This window comes from Pseudopipra pipra, chromosome 3 (genome assembly GCF_036250125.1).
Source record: "Pseudopipra pipra isolate bDixPip1 chromosome 3, bDixPip1.hap1, whole genome shotgun sequence".
Lineage (NCBI taxonomy): Eukaryota > Metazoa > Chordata > Aves > Passeriformes > Pipridae > Pseudopipra > Pseudopipra pipra.
The window spans coordinates 71,919,410-71,938,541 of NC_087551.1; the positions used below are offsets into that span (position 1 = coordinate 71,919,410).

Sequence of the window (19,132 nt, forward strand, 5' to 3'; positions counted from 1 at the left end):
TCCAAATTATACCCAGCTTGTGATTTTCTCTGGAATAAATCTGGATAAAGCAAAATAAGGACTCCATCTGACTCTCTATCACAGAAATAATATCTTAAGTCAAACTATCCAAACAACAGTCTTTATCCTAGTAAGGTACTGATTTCCCAGGACTGAGTACAGAAAGCAAACAATGTGCCCCACGAATTCATCCAGAGCAAACTGGAGCTGTACAGCCCACAGGGAAAGAGAAAAATGTGTATCATCCAAGTGCTAGTAACTTTCCACAACATGTTGAAAAAAGATTGTGAGAAGTCTATGCACACTGAGCATGGACAGCCAGCTAAGCTCTTGATGACCACAGTTACCCAACACCCATGGCTTACTACTTCTTACCAAACATGTCCCCAGAATCATAAGTAGTTTCCCTTAGGCCATGTCTACACTCAGATTTCCATGTAAAATTCTCACAGTGCTGCTGCTGGCTTCTTTGAGTCAATGGAAAATTCTTCCTGAAATACTCTGTTGCTGACAAAAGCCCTAATGTTAAAGCAGCATGATAAATAGCATCTATAGTTGTGACTCTCCTCTAAAACACCTTTGTTATATAGAAATCAAGTCAGATGTGTCATGGAAGCAAGCAAAAAATTGATGGCAAAAGTCCCTCTGCCTTAATAGTTAAAAAAAAAAAAAAGCTAGTATTTTTGATTTAAGCAAATTCGGTTAAAGGAGATGAGAATTACTGCCAGGAGCAATAGCATACATTATTATGACACAAATATGTGCCAGCACACATCCCACATAACCCGCATAAAAAGAAAGTAAGTATAGTTCTACTTATTCTGCATATCTAAAATTAAATCTAAATATTTTTTTTAACCACGCTTAACAACAGAGGAAGATTTAACAGGTGTCATTGTTCTGCCCACGTGAAATCATCTTTTTAATTTGCCCATGTGAGAAAATAGAAGCCATTTCATGAGAAGGCTGAAACTAATCATTAATAAAACAACTTCCAGGGCCTGGGGGGTCCTCCTCCATTCGGAATACATTTCCTTCACCTTTAAGCAAGCTGGAGGGCAAGAGACAGATGCCTTCTCGGCTTTTTGTTTTAGCTGTAAAGTTGTAAAGGGTTGAAGATGCTTAAGCTGGTATGTGTTTGTAAAGGCTTGAAGGTGTTTCTCAGTTTACTTGTCAGCTTTTTTGGCATCTGTCATGCAGAGGTGACACTCTGCTCAAAACACAAAATTTTTTTTAAAGTGCTTGTGACAATATCCCAGCACCATCCAATGCAAGACCGGGCATCAGTTTTGATATTTAAGTGGCAGTATTCTTTCTTTTATTCACTGCCACTTTTTGAACTGCATATTCATATATAGTAAGTGAAACCCCAGAAGTAAGTTACCTCATTGAAACGGGTTCGTGACTGATTTTCTAGTGAAAACTTGCAAACAACAAGCAGCACAACAAGTCAGAGTTGGTGAGACATGTGGCCCCTTTCCCTTTTTCTTACACCACCACCGCCTAGGGGACCTTTGATCTGAATGTCAGCAGTGAAAATACACAAACAGATACCCTCGTATTATATACTCACAGGTGTACATTCCTAAAACTGTTACATTCCATTACTTTCAGCTGTGCTTGAAAACAATACCTTCAGAAGTTGACCCCTTCTCTCTCTGATCGCACTGGTATCCAAGTACAAAGCATCACAGCAAGCACGGTATTCCAAACACCGGCAATGATCACTCCAACAAATTCAAGCAGCACGTGTAAGGACAGAGCCAAAGTGTTGGATGAGGTTTGCCTGTATTACTTACACTATACATTGCTTTACAGCTAGCAGAGAAAGGATGCTTCTCACACTCAGTGGGAACACTTCTGGGCCAGGCAGCTGGAGTTTTGATGCTGAGAAGGCTGGTTTTGAAGGCTAAGTCAACTCAGTTTTGCCAGTGCAGCAAGAATTAAAAATCTTGTTGAAATAGATACAGCCCCTGTGGATGTTTGGATCACTCCCCATAGCAGCATGCAACAAATCATCTGTTTGGGCTGAGGCTATTGAATGCAAAAGCACATCCCATCTACACAGAAATAATGTTCCTACTTTTTAAAAATCAGTCTCCAGCTTTGGCAGCTTAACATAGGAGGAAGTGCTCTTCTGTTAAAAATATGACCTTATGCTTCAGTAACTGGAAAGGAGGAAAAAAGTGTGAGGAATTTTTCCATTTTTCTCTCTCATTGCTCTGCAAAGTGTTTATCAGCAGGCTGGTACTGCATCTCCTTTTGTTAGAAAATTAAAAGTTGAACTGCAAGCATAAAAGCCACCATGAACCATGCAATAACCTTCAGGCATTTTAAGAGCAGCAGAGGTTATAAGGGCAGCTCCTGACTCTAAACAGCACCTATTGTTTCTCTTTCTTCTTGAATAACAAAAGCAGAGCTGAAAGCTATTTACCTGGGTTTACCTCTGTCAGATCTCATTTCCCCCTTTATTTTCAGCAGCTGATCTTATCAAATAGTGTAATTTCTAACAATTGCTTTGATCAGATTTTTTTTTTTTTTAATTTTGCTGGGACAGATTTATTTCATTCTCGAACAGATAACAGCATAGGAAGTCACAGCAGAAAAGCACTTAGAAGACTTTAGGAGTCAGTCAATCATATTTAAATTAAGAGTAACTATTTTTAAGCTTATAGGTTAATATGCTTTCATTTTGAAATCATGAGAGCCAACTTGCAGTACAAGGCTCTGATCTTGCAAACACTCCCACGCGAACAACTTTCTGTCTGAACCGTCCCATGTGTTCCCCTCCCGCTGCAGATTCATATAACTGGACACTCAACTTGCCCAAAACCACTGCAGAACAAGCGTGGAAGGATAAAACTCCCGATCCGCCAAACTTTTCGGTGTTCTGCTATTCAGTGTAGTGTGTCCAATATACTGCTCAAATTGCTTATAAACAAAAACCTTACATGATTAGGCATCATGCAGAGTTTTTGTGACCGGCCAGGAGGGATCTGTAGTTAATAGAGAATTATAGAATCGTTTAGGTTGGTATATAAAATTTTCTTATATCTAGCCTTAAAAAATCCTCACTACAAGAAAAAAGCAATATACAATATATAATTTCTTCCACTGTTTTACAATATTTATAAAAGAAAAAAAACATTTGGGGGTGTTTTGCTCTTTAGAGACAAAGCTTACACAAAACCAATAATTTCTAGTATTATTGATCTTCACTTAGAAAATAATTTTCAGGGTTTTTTACTTTCTCTAAATCACTTCCCAGCATTCACCTCTTGCCTTTTGTATACTCCTGCAATTTGACCGAAAAGGTAGGAAAAAACCCCAACCTGAAAATACGTAACAGAAATCTGAACAGGGAAATTATTTTATTTTACCTATAAATTAAATTCCAATGAAGTATTTGCAACCCTAAAAACACCGTTAGACATAGCAATCTATGATGCAAGTTTATGGCATTCAATTCTTCATCATTAGCTACAGTTTGTAAATACATACAGAAGTTTAAGAAAACCACTAAAACCAGTGAAATAACAGGACTTCCCCCTCATATGAAAGCATCTCATAAATTTATACTTTTAAGAAATTCTTGGATGAATATCTAGAAGTTCAATTCTCCTTACTATAACATGCTATCTATGAAATCTAACAATCTTAGTATTGTATCAGATACTCAATCAGTATTATATCAGATATTCAGCTGCTATTAACTGTCAAAGCTCAACTGGAGCTGATGTCCCACTAGGACTAATTTAAGACCTGCAAAGTGTTTCTGACAACAAAATAGGTACAAAAACAAGAGTGAAAACATGCCTTCTTGTACAGGATGGAAGTATACTGAAGAGACACACATTTTTGAAAATGGCTCACTCTTACAGCCTTACAGTCCAGTTTAGAGTTTTGTTAGAGTATTTTCACCTTCTGCAGAGACAGTATCACCAATGTAAAATAAAATCAAGTCAGGCTCTGAAACGTGTTTTACTTTTTTGGCATCTACTCTTGCCCTTTTCCATCCAAAATTTTTCCTAACTACAAATGAAAAGGAAATAGACATCCAAGCGCCTGTAAAAACTAAAATTATTGCATGCATTATTGGTTTTCTGTCTTTATTGAGTTACTTGAAATGCTGCAATTACATATATTTCCTACTTTAATAAAATGTTGGTGAAAGGTTTGGTTACTATAATCCTTTTTAGCTATGGAAGAACTGGCAGGCTGGAAAGAGGAAAGTAACTTTCCAGTCAATTCAAAGGAAATGGAGTATATTCATTTCCACTTGCAGAATCCACTCTCTATCAGGCTCTACAAGCTACAAATGTGACCTTCTGCAGGACACCATCTGGGCACAACATTTTCATCTTTTTCAGTGAAGATATTATTAGTTTAGGAAGATCAGGAAAAACTGGACATAGAGCGAGAAGAAGTTTGAGCAAAAATGTATGATTAGGCAGTTAATACCATTCTCCTCAGAGTGTGCCTGTGTGCTTATGTGTTTGAGGATTTATGATTTCTCTGTTGCTTTCAAATCTCACACACACTCACAAGTATCCCATCTTTCTTCAAAACCATCAATTTTGGGCAGTCATCTAAGAAACTTGATTACTTTTCTACATTACTTAACAAAGCAAGTTTTGTAAAAAATATTTATGCTGAAATTCTAAAAATTGCATTATACTTCAGTGGGAAACAACAAAATTTAGCTTGAACATTTGAAAAGGAGTGACTCTCTACTCAAATACAGTTTTCCCACATCTAACAAGAATTAGTTTACTAACACTGCCTTCAAAAATGTTTGTTAGAGGCTTGGAAGAAAAAGAAAATAATTTCTATTTCTCCATTCTCTACTGCCAGAATATCATTGGAGTCGTCCCACCACACAAGACATACACACTCAGCATTTTCAATTACTTTATATCAATTATGCTGTCAGTAACTAAAATATTAGGACCCTTGGCAGACACAATAAAATTATTCAGGGAAATAAATGTGGGGAGCAGTGTTTCTAAACTGCTTCATGTCAGATATTGTTAATAAGAGTGTAACTAATACTGGTGTTTAGAAACCTTTAACTACATATACAGAGTGATCAGGAAGCTATTTACAATACACCTGCATCTGGCAAGCTAGATGAGACTGGAGTTTTTCTGAACATAATGACAGGTGTGATTTTGAGGAGGGTAGCTACCTTCACAGGCTTGAAGAGGAGACTAGTGCATATATAACTAATAAAGCATGCGCCATCACACAAAAGAAAAGCCTCCAAAGGCTTAAAAGAAGCAGGAAAGTAAGGAAACGTTATCCCATTGTCCTTCTATGCTTCTGGAATGTAGGCAGATCATAGTAAAAGTTTAAGCGGCAAAAAGATTAAAGGAAAACTGTTTAAGCCAAAAAGGACACTCATATCATCTGGCATAAGTCACTCTACAGACTTCAGTGGAGATACACTGATTTATGACAGTTGATGTTTTAGCCCGATGGCTTTACAGAAGATATTATCGATTAAATGTGCATTCTATTTTGATTAAAAGTTTCTCTTGCCATCAGAGCACTTCCTGCCCCAGCTGGAAGACACTCTGGCATTTTTCTTTTTGCTAGAAAGCACCCTATAGGCAAATTCCGAAATTATAATAATAATTAAAAAACAAAAAGAGAAGTCTGCATAAATTGTCAACTACCGTTTATTATTACTTATCATTTTTTGGCACACACAGACATGCCAGGCATTTTACAGAAAATACTTCAAAGACAATTCCCTGCCCTGCAGAGCTTAAAAGACAAGGGCTAGTCCATTCTGCAAACACAGGGCACTGCTTTACTAAAAATTATTCCAATTACTTCAGTGGCATTCATCGGTCATAAGATGGTGCTTATTATGCACGTTAGCAACTTCAGGTCTTAAGTGATCAATGTGGCAAACAAGGGAGAATAAATGAGAAAGATATTTTAGAGAGGAATGGTTCTGACATACTACATTTGTAAACCTTTCTGAACCAGAACACTTTTTCTGTGCATTTAATGTGCCAAGTTTTCACCAAAAAACCCCAAACAAACAAACAAAAAACAACCAAAAAAGAAGAATCAAATAATCCCAACCAAAACCCAAACCAAACAAAAACAACTCCCTCCCCAAAAAAAAACCAAAAAAAAAAAAAAAACCCACCCAGAAAACCCCAAGTCTCTGAGGCCTTATCTTTCACAATATAATTTTTCAAGTATATGATACTTAGCATGTGGTTTTTAATGTGATACATTGTTAATGAAGTGATTCTTAGCATTGGGTTTAATAAGAAAGTGGAACCATGGTGGCAACAATTCTGGAAGAATAACACCCGTATGGTTTTAAGCACAGGCACGCAGCCCTATACGGAGTAGTACAACTGCAAACCCTGACAAGACTTCTGCCCAGCCTTCAAAGCAAAGAGAAAAGTGCAACATGAGGCCAACTGTGGAACTGAAAAAGCTATCAGGTTTGAGGAAGGCTGCAGGAAAAAAAAGTCATAAATTATAATGCTTAACAATGAAATCACTTTTAAATTCACATTCTGAGTATCGCAAAGCTACTATCATAATGTCAGAGCATCCAAAAAAGAGCGACCCACTACCTATTAAAAAGCATTTCTAGAAATACCGTGCCTTCACATCATCAAATAGCTTTCCAAATGTTAGCTGGAATGAGCAAATATTTAGTTTTAATTAATAGGGCAGATCCATAGTGCCAAGGAGTGACTGAAGTTAACATATCTATTATATAGCGAATATATACATAAAGGTCACATTCTCTTCTTGGCCCCATTTTTTGGGCCATAGGCATTTCATGGGAGCATTTTGGTACTATCTCAGGTTGGGTCTTTCACTTTGACAAAATCTAACACTTATATTGTTTAACTTTCATTATGACTATAATATGATTGGTGACACAAAGTAAAAAAAAAAAATCAGACTTCTTCATTTGTACAAGGCTTTTAGGAAAGTACTATTATTTATCTACTGTTACTTTTAAGATACAGCTAGAATCTTGTTATTTTTCACTAGTCTCAAAGGAATGAATTTTGCAAACAAAGCCGCAAGAAATAAAAACTGTGACGACAATCTGCATTCATGTATTCATTTTCAAAAACACAATCTTGACCATTAAGAAGAGCATTTCCAAACTTATCAGTTAAGCACACAGCACTGTATTTCAACCACAGTCACAAGACATGAAACACATTATTCTTAGGTGCTTTAGTAAGCTCTTCACAGCTGCTGAGAACATGAGCATTTCTACAGCTTTTGGCAAAATTTAGCAGGTTTGAAAATCAGGAAGATAAGATCTAGCAATGATATTTTAGGATCAAACCTTTAAAAAAAAAAAGAAAAACAACTAAGCAATCATACATGCAATTTGCAGTTAACCTGTCAACTGTACTACTCTATTCTTCTGTGGTTATATAGTATGTTGTAATCCTTAAATTTGACAAAGGAAAAAGTCAGTATGAGTACCAGAGGTACTCAAAGAAATTTAAAACTCCCACTGTGAAACAGCTGTTTACCAGTGTGCATACTTCTGAAATTGTATTTGCTGTTTTTTAAAGGTTACTCATGTCAAATTGAAATTGATGGATCAATCTTCACTTCCATCCAAAACGCTTTACAAGAGTTACAGAGTGTTTTGATTTGTTAGACATATTACACTGGCTTACCTAATTTATGTAAAATTATTTCCTCTTCTGAAGTGTTTGATAAGGATTCACTTGAAGGATGCAGTGTCCCGCATACAATTATTACTATAGAAAAACTTTTAAAAATTACACTGATAGCAATGCAATCCATGGGAACACTAACTTTAGAATTTTTTTTCAGATAATCTATTTGGGTCTTATTTGTCTGAAAGAGATCACAAACTTAGAGGAGGGAAGTATATTTTGCAAATTTCTACAGTCTGTCTGTAATTCGCATTTCATATTTATCAATCAGAGCAAAAGGGAGTTCATCTGAACATGAGAGCTAGGACTACAGTTAGTTTGTCATCCATGATTATCATATGGAAGTCACTGAGTTTATTAAAGACAGCTACTGTGTGATAAGGACAGTAGAGACACTATTAACCATGTCATTTAAATTGCTTTAGTTGGCATCATGCCTGAGTCCTTCAGATCAGTATATCAACACACTTGCTGCTGGCAGGGACTCATTTAAAGGGGAAGAAGAGGAACTCCCTCTAAACTGAGTGTGCTGTACAGATTTTTATAGTAATTTATGAGAATAAGCAGTATTACTCAGTCTTTGTATTTTTGATTCCTAGACAAGAGAGTGACAAAATAATGACAAACAAGTGAAAGACTCCTAAGGAAAAAAAATGGGAAAGCAATTTTTAATTTTTCATTTGAAATTACTTGAATTTGTATTTTACAAGCATATTTTACTTGTAACTGTGATGCTGACAAACTAACAAAGACAACCTCCTCAATCACTTGCTCTGCCAAATTTTATGATCCCATATCTCTTCCACCCTTGCCTTCTCCCCAGGATCTCCTGCTTTCACTTCTTTAAACCTGTGGGAAGGACAAAAGTTCTGGTGGCTGGAGACACTTTATTTTCAAAAGTAGAAAGAGTCATTTTATTTCACTTCTGGCAAGAACTGTGTCAAAAAATAACAGTCAAAAAATAACATAACACCACTTTTGGGAAAGATGCAATTAAGAAGGTGCAAGGATAATTTTTCTCCCCAATTCATATCAAAATTAATACTAACATCTTTGTTGGAAACAACCTACATGTTAAATTAGGCATATTACTTCCACATGTAGAAAACAGTCGGAACAGAAACTTTTTCATTATACCCTTTGCCTCGTTTTCCTAAGCTATGTCCTGATTAACTAAAGAAAGGACATCCTTTTTTGGAAGGGAGGAATTCATCAGTTTACCAAGCATCTCAGTGTGTATAAGCATCTTATCTATTTGCTAAAAAATGCTGTGCTTTACAATATCCACACCGCGGCCAGCAATAGCTCGACATTTCCTATTTATCACTTCCCAGCAGGAATGTGCTGGCACTGAGGGCCTGAGGGACAGGCAAATATACAGGTACGCACAGCACACGTGGTAGGATATAACTGTTGGGGAAGAGGCTCTCTTACCTTCCACAAACTGTCCTTCGGCGTCTTCAAGTGAATGATCTGGAAACACAAATTCAAACGCCCCTAAACTAAGAGCGCAACCCGCAGCCAGTCACGCTGCTTTGCCTTCCCCCCTACCCTCCAGACCACTTTCCCACCACTTGCACTACAAACAGCAACTTTCCCGTGGCATTTATTTTTTACTGGTGAGCCATAAAATCGCCTGCTTGTCCAATTAATGAGAGCATCGTTTTCATTTACCTTTCACCATCTCCAGTGAAGGAAAGAAGAGGGGGAAAAACAGAAAAGCAAATGCATAAAAGAAGCTTCAGAAACATGAGTTTCAACTCATTTACGATCCCAGATAAAGGTTAATGGTTAAACTCCTTACTCTCCCTCCCACTCTCACAAGTATTGATGCCCTTCAAGAAATGAAATATTTTTTTGTTCTCGTTTACCAGAGGCTAGACAAACTGTCAACATCTCTTTATTTACGGGTTGAGCAAGAGCAGTTCCTCAAACATCAACATTTTTTACGTTAATCCTGGAGAGAATTCACTTCTCTAAAACTACAAAATTTGCCAACTTCTGTAGTATTTATTTTTAACGAAAGGGAGCGAGAGCCTTGAGCTATCCTCCTCAGAGGAGGGGAAGCGTGAAAGCACGGCTCCGCTCTCCCAACTTTAAAGCCCTTTTCACCTCCCTCCCACACCACTCAGCCCCTGGTCACTCTCCATCCCACCACCCCCTCCCACCCCCCAAAATTCTCCCCTCCCAATCCCCCACCTGCTCCACATCCAGTGGGATTTCAAGGGAGGAAACAAAATTTGCCGAGTGGTTCCTGTCGGGCGATTTCTTCAACCCGTCTGGAGGTTTAAACCTGAAAAACAAACACCTCTATTGAATGCAAACTAAGCTTTGGGGGTTGCCGAGTTAATTCCTCGGCAGACAGCTACTCTCAGTGTCTGGTTACACAAACATACCTACAGACAGGTTGGAGGGGAGTCCCTTAGAAACCATGGAGAGGCGGGGGGAGAAAATAAAATCAAAATAGGCAGAAAGGCTGGAATGGGGGACTCCGGAGGGCAGCGGGGTAAGCAGGCTGGAGAGAGGGATGATACGCAGCGGGAGACAGGTTTAATATCGGGCAGGAACGGCAAGACTCAAAGCAAGGGGCAATGCAGGAAGGGTCTGAGACCCCAAAGGTCTCGCCTGGGGATAGGGGGAAGAAAGCGGGTGTCCCTTCGGGTGATGGTGACAACAAGTTTTTACAGAAAGCCTAAATAAAACAAAGGAAGGCACAAACCCGGCCGGCCGCGGCGGCGTGGGTGAGGAGCGGGGCTGCTGCGGGGGCGGGCGGCTCCGCGCCGGCACCTCGCTCTCTCTCCCGCCCGCTCGGCCCCGGTGCGGGCAGCGGCCACCTCGCTCGCCCCCCGCCCGGCCTTCGCCGCCTCCCCGCTTACCTGCCGCTGCCCCCGGGCGCCAAGGGCCGGCCGCGCCCGCCGGCCGCCGGCCCCTCGCAGCATCGCGCCGGGCACAAAGAGGCGGCGGGGCAGGGCCGCGCCGGGAGCCTCGGGAAGAGCGGTGGTAAAAGTAACGGTGAGAGCAGTGACAGCCACGGAGGCGGCGAGGAGGGGCAAAATTGAAAATAATAATTAAAAGAAAAAAAAAAAGAAGGGGAGAGACGGCCACCCTAATAAGCCACCGTGACCATGCCCGGGAGGGGAGTCCCTCCTCCCGGGCGCAGCGCTGCGGGGCGCGCTCCTGCCCTGCCTGAGGGGGACGCGGCAGAGGGGAGGGGAGGAAGGGAGGGGAAGCTGCCCGCCCTGTCCTGCCCGGCCCAGCCTCCAGGGACGGCCGCGAGTGCGGCCGCGGAGGGAGATGCCGGCGGTGCGGGACTGCGGGAGGGGAGGGAGCGGAGCGGAGCGGGGTGGGGTGGGGAGGCGGCGCGGGGCTGCTGGGCACCCCTGCCGTGGCGGGCGGGGAGGGGGCACCGCAGCCCTTAGAAATTATACACGCGCACCCCTGCCTCCCGTAATTAGCCCTCCGTGCGGCCGGGCTGCTTCCCGGCTGTCACATGGCTCCTGCCGCCACCCCCAAAGGGTTTCGGGAGTCGCTTCACTTTCACTTTGGCCCCGCCAAGGGGCTCTCGGAGGGGGGGGGGTACGGCGCCTGACAGGAGGCCTCGCAGCGAGTCCTTCACTCGCTGCCCCGCGCCTGCCCCGGCTTCGGAGAGGGCTGAGGGGCAGAACTCAGCCCCCTCCGCATCCCTTGTCAGGGAGCAGGGCCGCCCCTGACCTCCCTGCGGAGCAGGGTCGTTACGAGCGGCTCCGCTCGCGTCAGCCTTCCTTTGTGTTTTAAGTAGGAAAAAAGGGAGAATAATATGAATATAGCCGGCTCCGTGGGAGCTCCGGTCTGGGGAAGGGCATGCAGCACCACAGCAGATGGGTGTGTCGGGAGGACTGGTAGGAGTAGGGCTTTTGAGAGCTGCAGAGAGGGATGCTTTCTCTGGTTTCCTGCGGGATTGGCCCTGTGTGCGTCCTGTCCCCCCCTCGACCTACTCGATCCCTTCTATCAGTGTATCTAAAGGGGTTGGTGAAAATCCCACTGAAGAGTCAGCACCATGCCTTGCACAGGGAAGGTCTCCTCGGGCAGTGGCCGGAGTCTGGAGCGGGGACACGGTGGTGCCTCTGTGGGGCCTTTCTACACTTCCCACCAAAACACTGCAACCACACATAAGAGACTGCTTAATACCTGACAAACAGCAAATCCAGTGTCCCACAACGACACCAGGGATGGATCTGACTCAGCAGCATTATTTTTGAGCTCGGAATAAACACTTCAGGGCTGGAGGCATGCTTGATACAAGTATATCAAATGCCATTGCCTCCCTGCTTCATTTTGAAAGAGCAATTAAAAAGGAAAAGGGAGTTACTTGTCTTGCTGCGGCACTTGGAAATTCTGTTGTGGGCACCCTACCCTCATGGACATGACCCTCCCGTATGAAGTATGAGATTTTTCATGACTACCTCTGGTCTAAATGTTGATGCCATTCAACCTGGAGGGAAGAGAACCAGAAAAGAGCAGTAACCTACTCTAAAGAAGCTCTCCATGTGTATCCTGTAAAATACCCATGTGTGATGCTTGTGGGCAGGTGGTCATTAACCACCTAATGGAACTTGTAGGTCCTAACAGTTCCTGAAAGACACAGCAACGCTTATTTCACTAATTATGGCTACACATACTCCATGTGGAGACAACCTTGTGCTGAGTGAGTCAACTGGCATTATGTCTTGCTTTTATGTAAGCTCTTTCATTCTGGCCTTCTCTCATCAAACATGGTACAAGACATGTTCATCATCTTTAATGAGCTGGCCCGTAACCACCTTCATGCAAGCCCTTGTCACAAGCACTCTAGCAATCCCTTGGGTTTTCTTGAAGCTTGGCTGATGCCAGTGACAGCAATCGGGCTGCACACACTGTGAAGCACTGGCACATGCTTGTGCTTGGTTCCTCTGCACCTCAGCCTGCTCTCCTCAAATGTCTGGCGTGTTTTACTCAGTGTGAAAAGACAAAATATAATTACAATGGGGTTTGCTTTGGTTTTTTATTTTCAAAGCACTACTAGATAAAAATTTACCACACAATATACATTTCAGTGACAACAAACGAAGTTCAGCACCACACATTTTTGTATTCTGTTCTGAGGTTTCTGTTTCTGAACTACAACTGTTGGCTTTAAAACTCACTGTTAAATGGAACAAAAATGACTTTGATATTTCTGTTTGTGTTTCTTCTTTTTTTTTAGTGTTTATCATAAGGCAACAAGAAGAACTAATAAATCAGACTATGAATAAATGCTCTCTCAAAAAACCACCCAGTTCGTGGCCTGTTATTCTGAGTATTTGCTAACTTGAAAATTTAATTACCATTTGAGACTATTTCATATTCCATAATCTTAATTATCTTTCCTCATTTTCCCCTTCAATTACAAGGCCGATTTTGATCTCTTTTTTAAATGTTTTTTTCTGCTAGAAACCGCCATGAAATCAAGAGCACTCAACAACAAGCTAGTGTTAACTGGCAAAATATGGCAGAATTTGACCCCAGTTACATAGTTCCCTCTTTGAACCCCCTCTCCAGTGACAGCATGCTCACTACCCAGGAACAATGGCCTGAAGTTAAGAAAGAAAACATTTTACAATAAGTGAAATACAAGAAAACAGTAGCCTAATTTACCAAATAAGAACAGAGAGATATCATCCCTGAAAACAGTCAAGAGTAATCCAGATGAAAGCAGAGAGAGTGAAGAGATGATCAGGCAGTCATTCAGGCCTATCTTTTGATGCAGCCCAAAGGTTAAATCTGTCCTAACAAAACAGAGCAAGGGCCTGGAATAATGTTATCTTACCTCTCTTCCCCTGCTCCCTGCCCCCACCGCTAAGTTTTTATCAAGCTCTTTTACCTTTGGATGCTTGGAAAACAAAATTAAAGGGGCAGAAAATACAGAAAATGAGAGGAAAGAACCTTACTTTTTCTTTTTTAGTTTAAAAAGAGGCACAAATTTATTCATTTGTTGGCACATTTTCATCACAGGACTTTTTAATTTACATATGTGCACTTAAATGAACATCAGTTGTACTGACAAAAGGCTAGAATTAAAGGAATATCAGGTTAAGTGTCCATCAAGTGTCCATGACACTTTTAAATAAATTGGGTGACTTTGTTGGCTTTTTCTAACATCAAAGAAGTGGTCTCAAACAAGTGAAACACAGTTTTAAAATCAACTGGCTAAATGGCCTTCCATCTTCAAAATTACAGGGAGGAGTGCTGCCTAACACAAAAGTTATTCTAATAATCACTAGTAGAATAATCTGAGGCAACCAACTTGTGTTTGCATGTCAAGGTAGGAAGAGAACATCTGTCAGGGTGCTGAGCAGTGAAAGGAGGGATGAGCAAACTCAAAGCTATCCCTTTTATGTAGTTTTCACAATAATCTAATTTACCAACGTTTTAAGTTAAAAACAGGAGGAAAGGATAAATTAAAATGTATACCTGGCACACATTTTTGTTTCCAAACACTTGAAAACTCTCTTTGGGATTTAAATAGTTCTGAGGTTATTTATGTTAATGGTATGCATGAGTCTAAATGGCATCCTGTTCTGAAAAAAAAAGAGCTGAAGGAAAAGTGCTTTGGCGCAGTCTACACCCTTTTTTGACCTTCGGCTATAATGACAACTGATATGGACAAAATGTGACAAAAGTGTGGTGCTATGTGAGGTGGGCAGGCTGGATTAAATACAGTGTGGAAAGGTGGTCTTCCCAATGGGAATTAGAAAAGAGCTTTCTCTTCCTGAACCAGACAGACTTCCTAGAAGCTCGGGCAGGATATTGTGCCTTGCTTTTTCTGCACAAGGTAAATAATATTTCTCTGTGTCCCAATGATTGCAAATATGATTTCTTTCAGGTTTATAACCTGTTTCAGAAATCCCACATTGAAAGTATTTGTTTCAAAGTGATAGAGTTTAGTTAAGAAATTTCAGTTAACACAGAAAAGGAGATCGAAGCTCAGTCTGTACTGAGGGAGAAATTACTGGATTAGAGTCCTGGAAATTTGCTGCTTATTTTTCTTCTAAGCTTCAAATAGCTGGAATTTATTGATGATATTTTCTTTCAGGGTACAAACCCCCTACTCTTCTTCTCTGTTGCCTAGAATAAGTGGCTGTTAGGAAGGGCAAAGAAATAGTGTTACAGGTCTGTAAGGGCACTTGAAGAGTGTCAGTGGTTACTCTTGTGTTTATTTAATTTGAGCTTTTGTTGGGTTTTTTTTGTTGTTGTTGGTTTGGTTTTGTTGTTGTTGTGTTTTTTTGTTTTGTGGTTTTTTTTTTTTTTTATTTGTTAAGTCATTGTATTTGTCCAGAGTACATAGAACACCGGATATGCAAGTACTATCTGATAGTGTGCAAGCTGCCCAGATGTGGTAAATTAAAATTATTCTTACTAAAAGTCAAAGAACAAAAATAAGAGTAGAAGTTTTCTCTTTGTAGTTTTAAAGAAATTTTGTTTCATGCTTGCACTCTTTTCTACTTCCACTAAAAACAAATCTAAGTCCCAAAATTAGAACACAAATATGAAGATAGAGATTACTTGAATTGGAAGTCAAAGTTAAACTGACTCTGCCACATGTGAAGACCCAGATAAATGTTCATGATTCTTATTTTGAATAGGTCGAAGAGGTAACAGCTTAGACATTACACATTATTTATTCAGGCAGTGGGTAATATTTTCAAAAGTTTCCCAGTCCCATCTTCAAAAATCTGGAGACTTAATATTTTTCTGACACTAAATGAGACATCCTAATTTACATAGATGCCATAATAACATGGAGAAAAGGATAGAACATTATTTGATTGTTCTACTTAATATTTCAGTGTCATATGCAGTACCTCTATTCTTTGAATTCTGTTCAAGGCTTGCTACTGGCAATCAGGACTAAAAGCTCTCCAGTAAACAAAGCTGCTTCAGAGAGATTTAAAAACATGGGAGTGGTCATACTAGCTCAGTCTAAGGTATATCCAGTATTCAACCTCAAATTATGACAACTAGTGGCTACTTCTGGGGAAGACACAAAGAATGCCAAAAATAACATTTCTAGGTTAATCCAGTTTCTTCCTAAACATTTGGTTACTTAGGCTTAGAGATGAATATTTGTTTTGCTTCCAAATGTGATAATATAAAAATATTATTGTTTTCATTTGGAATATTACTCTCACTATCCATCTATATTTTTCTTTTAATTCCAATCAGACCTTGCTTTTAATGGCATCTGATGACAGTGTTCCCCAAGTTAACACTCCCTTGTACAGAAAATTCCTAAGATCTCTTTTCCATTTCCTCTCGTCTTGTTTATGTATTACTCATACAAGTCACGAGGGCCAAGAAGTTCCTAATCTATCTTCTATTGCACCCATTTTCTTTTACACATCTGTGTTATTCATCTTACCCCCTGATTATCCCATACTCCCCAAAGCAACCGTGGTCTTTTCAAACATCATTGCTGTCTAGATCACTGACAATTCCTGTTGCTTTTCCTTGAGCCATTTTATTTCTACTCTTTTCTTTTTGAGATCCTATTCCTGGCAGGGGCTTCCCGCTGATCTACATGATGACAAAGCTTATGTAAATCTTTCTCCCACGCTTGCCTCCCCTTTCCTTTGCTATCCAATATTTAATTAGCTTCCTTTACTGTTGCTGCCCTTTGACCAGAGGTTTTCACTGTGTTATCCACAGTGATGTCCAGATTTCCATCCTGAGTCACCAGAGCAAATTGAGAGGCAAATCAGTGAATGTGTTTTTCAAATCTTGTGTCTGTTGTTTAACATTTCCCAAGCTGTTACCCATTCTCGTGGCTGCCTTGGGCCTCTTTGAAATTCCTCTCAGTCTGTCAAGCTTTTGGCCAAAGTAACCACTTGTGCCATTTAAGATGGATACCACTTAGTTGCACTTATCCTCCTTTCGCCTGCCAGACTGTGGGCAGGCTGGAGTTACTCAACTGAGTTTAGGAAAGAAAGTGAAGGAGTGTTGCGATGCTTGAGCCATCTTTGTGTCAAAGGGCCAAACTTTCATCTCCTGGTTATGTTCTTCCTCATTAAACAAGGTCCCTTGGGAAACGGTGCCTGGCCTGCAGAATGGGATTGTAGAAGCAGTTGCATCTGCAGCCTTTTGTGCTGTTTGTTTGAATCCTGCTTATCACCAGATAGACCATGGCATTTGGAAACAATACTTTTTTAGCAGAGGGCACACAGAAGTGGGGTCTTTTACTTGTTCAAAGATGGCCTTAAATATCGGAAGTACTAGAGGCGATTGAACAACTGTTTTCCCCTTCTCTGTTTGGATATATCTGCTACAGGCACAGGAGAGAGACTCTTCCCTCTGGATTAGTGTTAAAGTGAGAGACATGGTTAAAGGGCTAATAAAAAAATCAAGGAACCATAAATACTAAGTGATTTTTAAGTAAATATGTGTGGGGTTTTTTTTCCAAAGGAATGCTCAGCTGTTAGTGTTATGTTTGACAGCTTATAAAAAGGTGAGTTTTTGCTGAAGAGCAAGAACAGGTTGAAGAGAGACAAATGCATGTTCTGAGATAAAGAAATCAAGAGATATCTGCTCCACAGATTGAAGGTGTTGCATTACTCTGTGCAATGTCCAGAGAGGGAGAAATCTGCACAGCAAAGTGGTCATAAAATACATTTTTGCAAAGAAGACAGGAAATGTTTCTGTAAAAAAAGGCAAAGAGAAAAAAAGCAGTCCCTCTGGTGCAGTTTTCCCATCTGGAGAAACAAAGTGAGACAGGGAGACAGATATCTCCCCCCTCGTGAACAAGTATCTCAAAATGAACCCTGTGCCTTGTGGCAGCAGTTTCAGAGCCAGAGCAGGGCAACGTGCCCTGGGCCCCTCTGCACTGTGGCTGTGGGATGTGCTGCCAGCCCTGCATCTGCTGCAGCTATGGCACCTTAACCAAGACAGGGCAATCAAGTAGACCAGCACTGAGCTTGCTATAAGATTATGGCTCGTTTAAATATGTAACTCAAAAGTCAGTGCGTTACCTCTGAGAAAAACACTTGCTGTTTCATTCTTCCCTCAGGGTTTATTGCCAGCATGATTATATTTTCAGGAGTGACAGGGAGGCCCTGGTCTATAAATCTAAGGGAGATAGAAAGTGAGCTGATTATCAGACACCTCCTTCTCCACTCCAAAGTCAATAAACCTCGGCATCTTGCAAGGTTGCTTTCTGGAGGAAAACAATCTCTCACCCAGGATCTGTCTGCATGTGCTGAATTACATTCAGTCTGTCTTCCCAATAACTAGGAAATCAATAGCTTGCCAACCCTCCCAGAGCCGTAACAACACAATTTTTTTGTACTAGTGAGGAAGAGGCACCTAGATTAGGTGAACTGGGTTTGAAAAGTCATTTAGGAGGAATATAAGTGCTTGCTTGAAGGAAGGTCTCCATTTCCCACTCCCCAAATCCAGCATGTATATCTCTCCTCCTGCAAGCATGGGAGCCCTTGTCTTTGAACCCCCACAAATAATTTCGTGGTGTTTTAATGACCAGGAAGCCACTAGAGACTATGCAAAACGTTACATTTGGACAATCCAAGGAAGATTTCAGCAGCCTCTCGGAATCTCATTTCCACCCCCGGGGGTAAGTTTATTGTTAGAAAGTTACCTTTGCTTTACCTCAGTGGTGGTAAACTCAGCCCATAAAAAATCGTTTAGCTTCGGAGCTGCTTGCTGATGCGAATCGGTTTTTACAAATCGTGTATGAAGGGACACACTTAAAGCAGCCCCGGCGAGTGGCTCCCAGAGCCACGGAGCCGGTGAGAAGCGGCAGGGCTCGATTCGGCTCGGTCACCTCCCGCCCCTCCCGTCTACGGCACCGCGACGCCGAGGAACGAGTTAACTCCTCGGAGCGAACCTAAACCCTCTGCTGAGGGACTTCGTGTTTTCTCATAAAATCGTGCGCTTCACAAAAAGGGACTTTTTTCTTTCACGTAAACCCTCGGGAAAAACAAGAAAAAAAAGATGCCCGCTCTCCTTCTCGACACCCGCCCGAGTTCGTTTCCTGAGCATCAGGGCTTATCCTGCCGGTGGCTGATTCACCCTTCAGCGCAGGAACCACCGAGCAGTTCCCTATTTGCGGTGCGAGCTGCAGAGGGGTCAAAGCCCAAGGCCGTGCCGGCTGGCCGCACGGTAATCCCGCCGAAAACTGGTGTAAGGGGAAAGAAAAATAGCGGTGGTAAAACTGCGCCGGCGACCGCTCCTCTCGCTGCAGCACCAGGCAAGGGCTCCGCGGCGGCCGGTGGGCAGCGGGCCTGGAGCGGCCGCGGGAGACAGGAGTTGCCGGGGCGGGAGCGTGGGCGCTCCCCGAGTCCCCGCGCCCCACCTGCGAGGTGTGCCCCGGTGCTGCCGCGCCGCAGCGACGGAGGCAGGGCATGGGCGCGGAGGGGAGGATCCATTAGCGCCGCGTT

General features: G+C 41.6%; 1 long non-coding RNA gene across 1 annotated transcript; it reads right to left on the reverse strand.

Annotated features, from left to right (window-relative positions):
• Nucleotides 1–5,604: 5,604 nt before the first annotated feature.
• On the reverse strand, nucleotides 5,605–9,993 carry LOC135410596 (uncharacterized). The gene is made up of 3 exons (XR_010428766.1): nucleotides 9,888–9,993; nucleotides 9,123–9,161; nucleotides 5,605–8,537 (listed from the first exon to the last, which is right to left on the reverse strand). It is a non-coding gene; the product is annotated as an uncharacterized LOC135410596 (long non-coding RNA).
• Nucleotides 9,994–19,132: the final 9,139 nt, after the last annotated feature.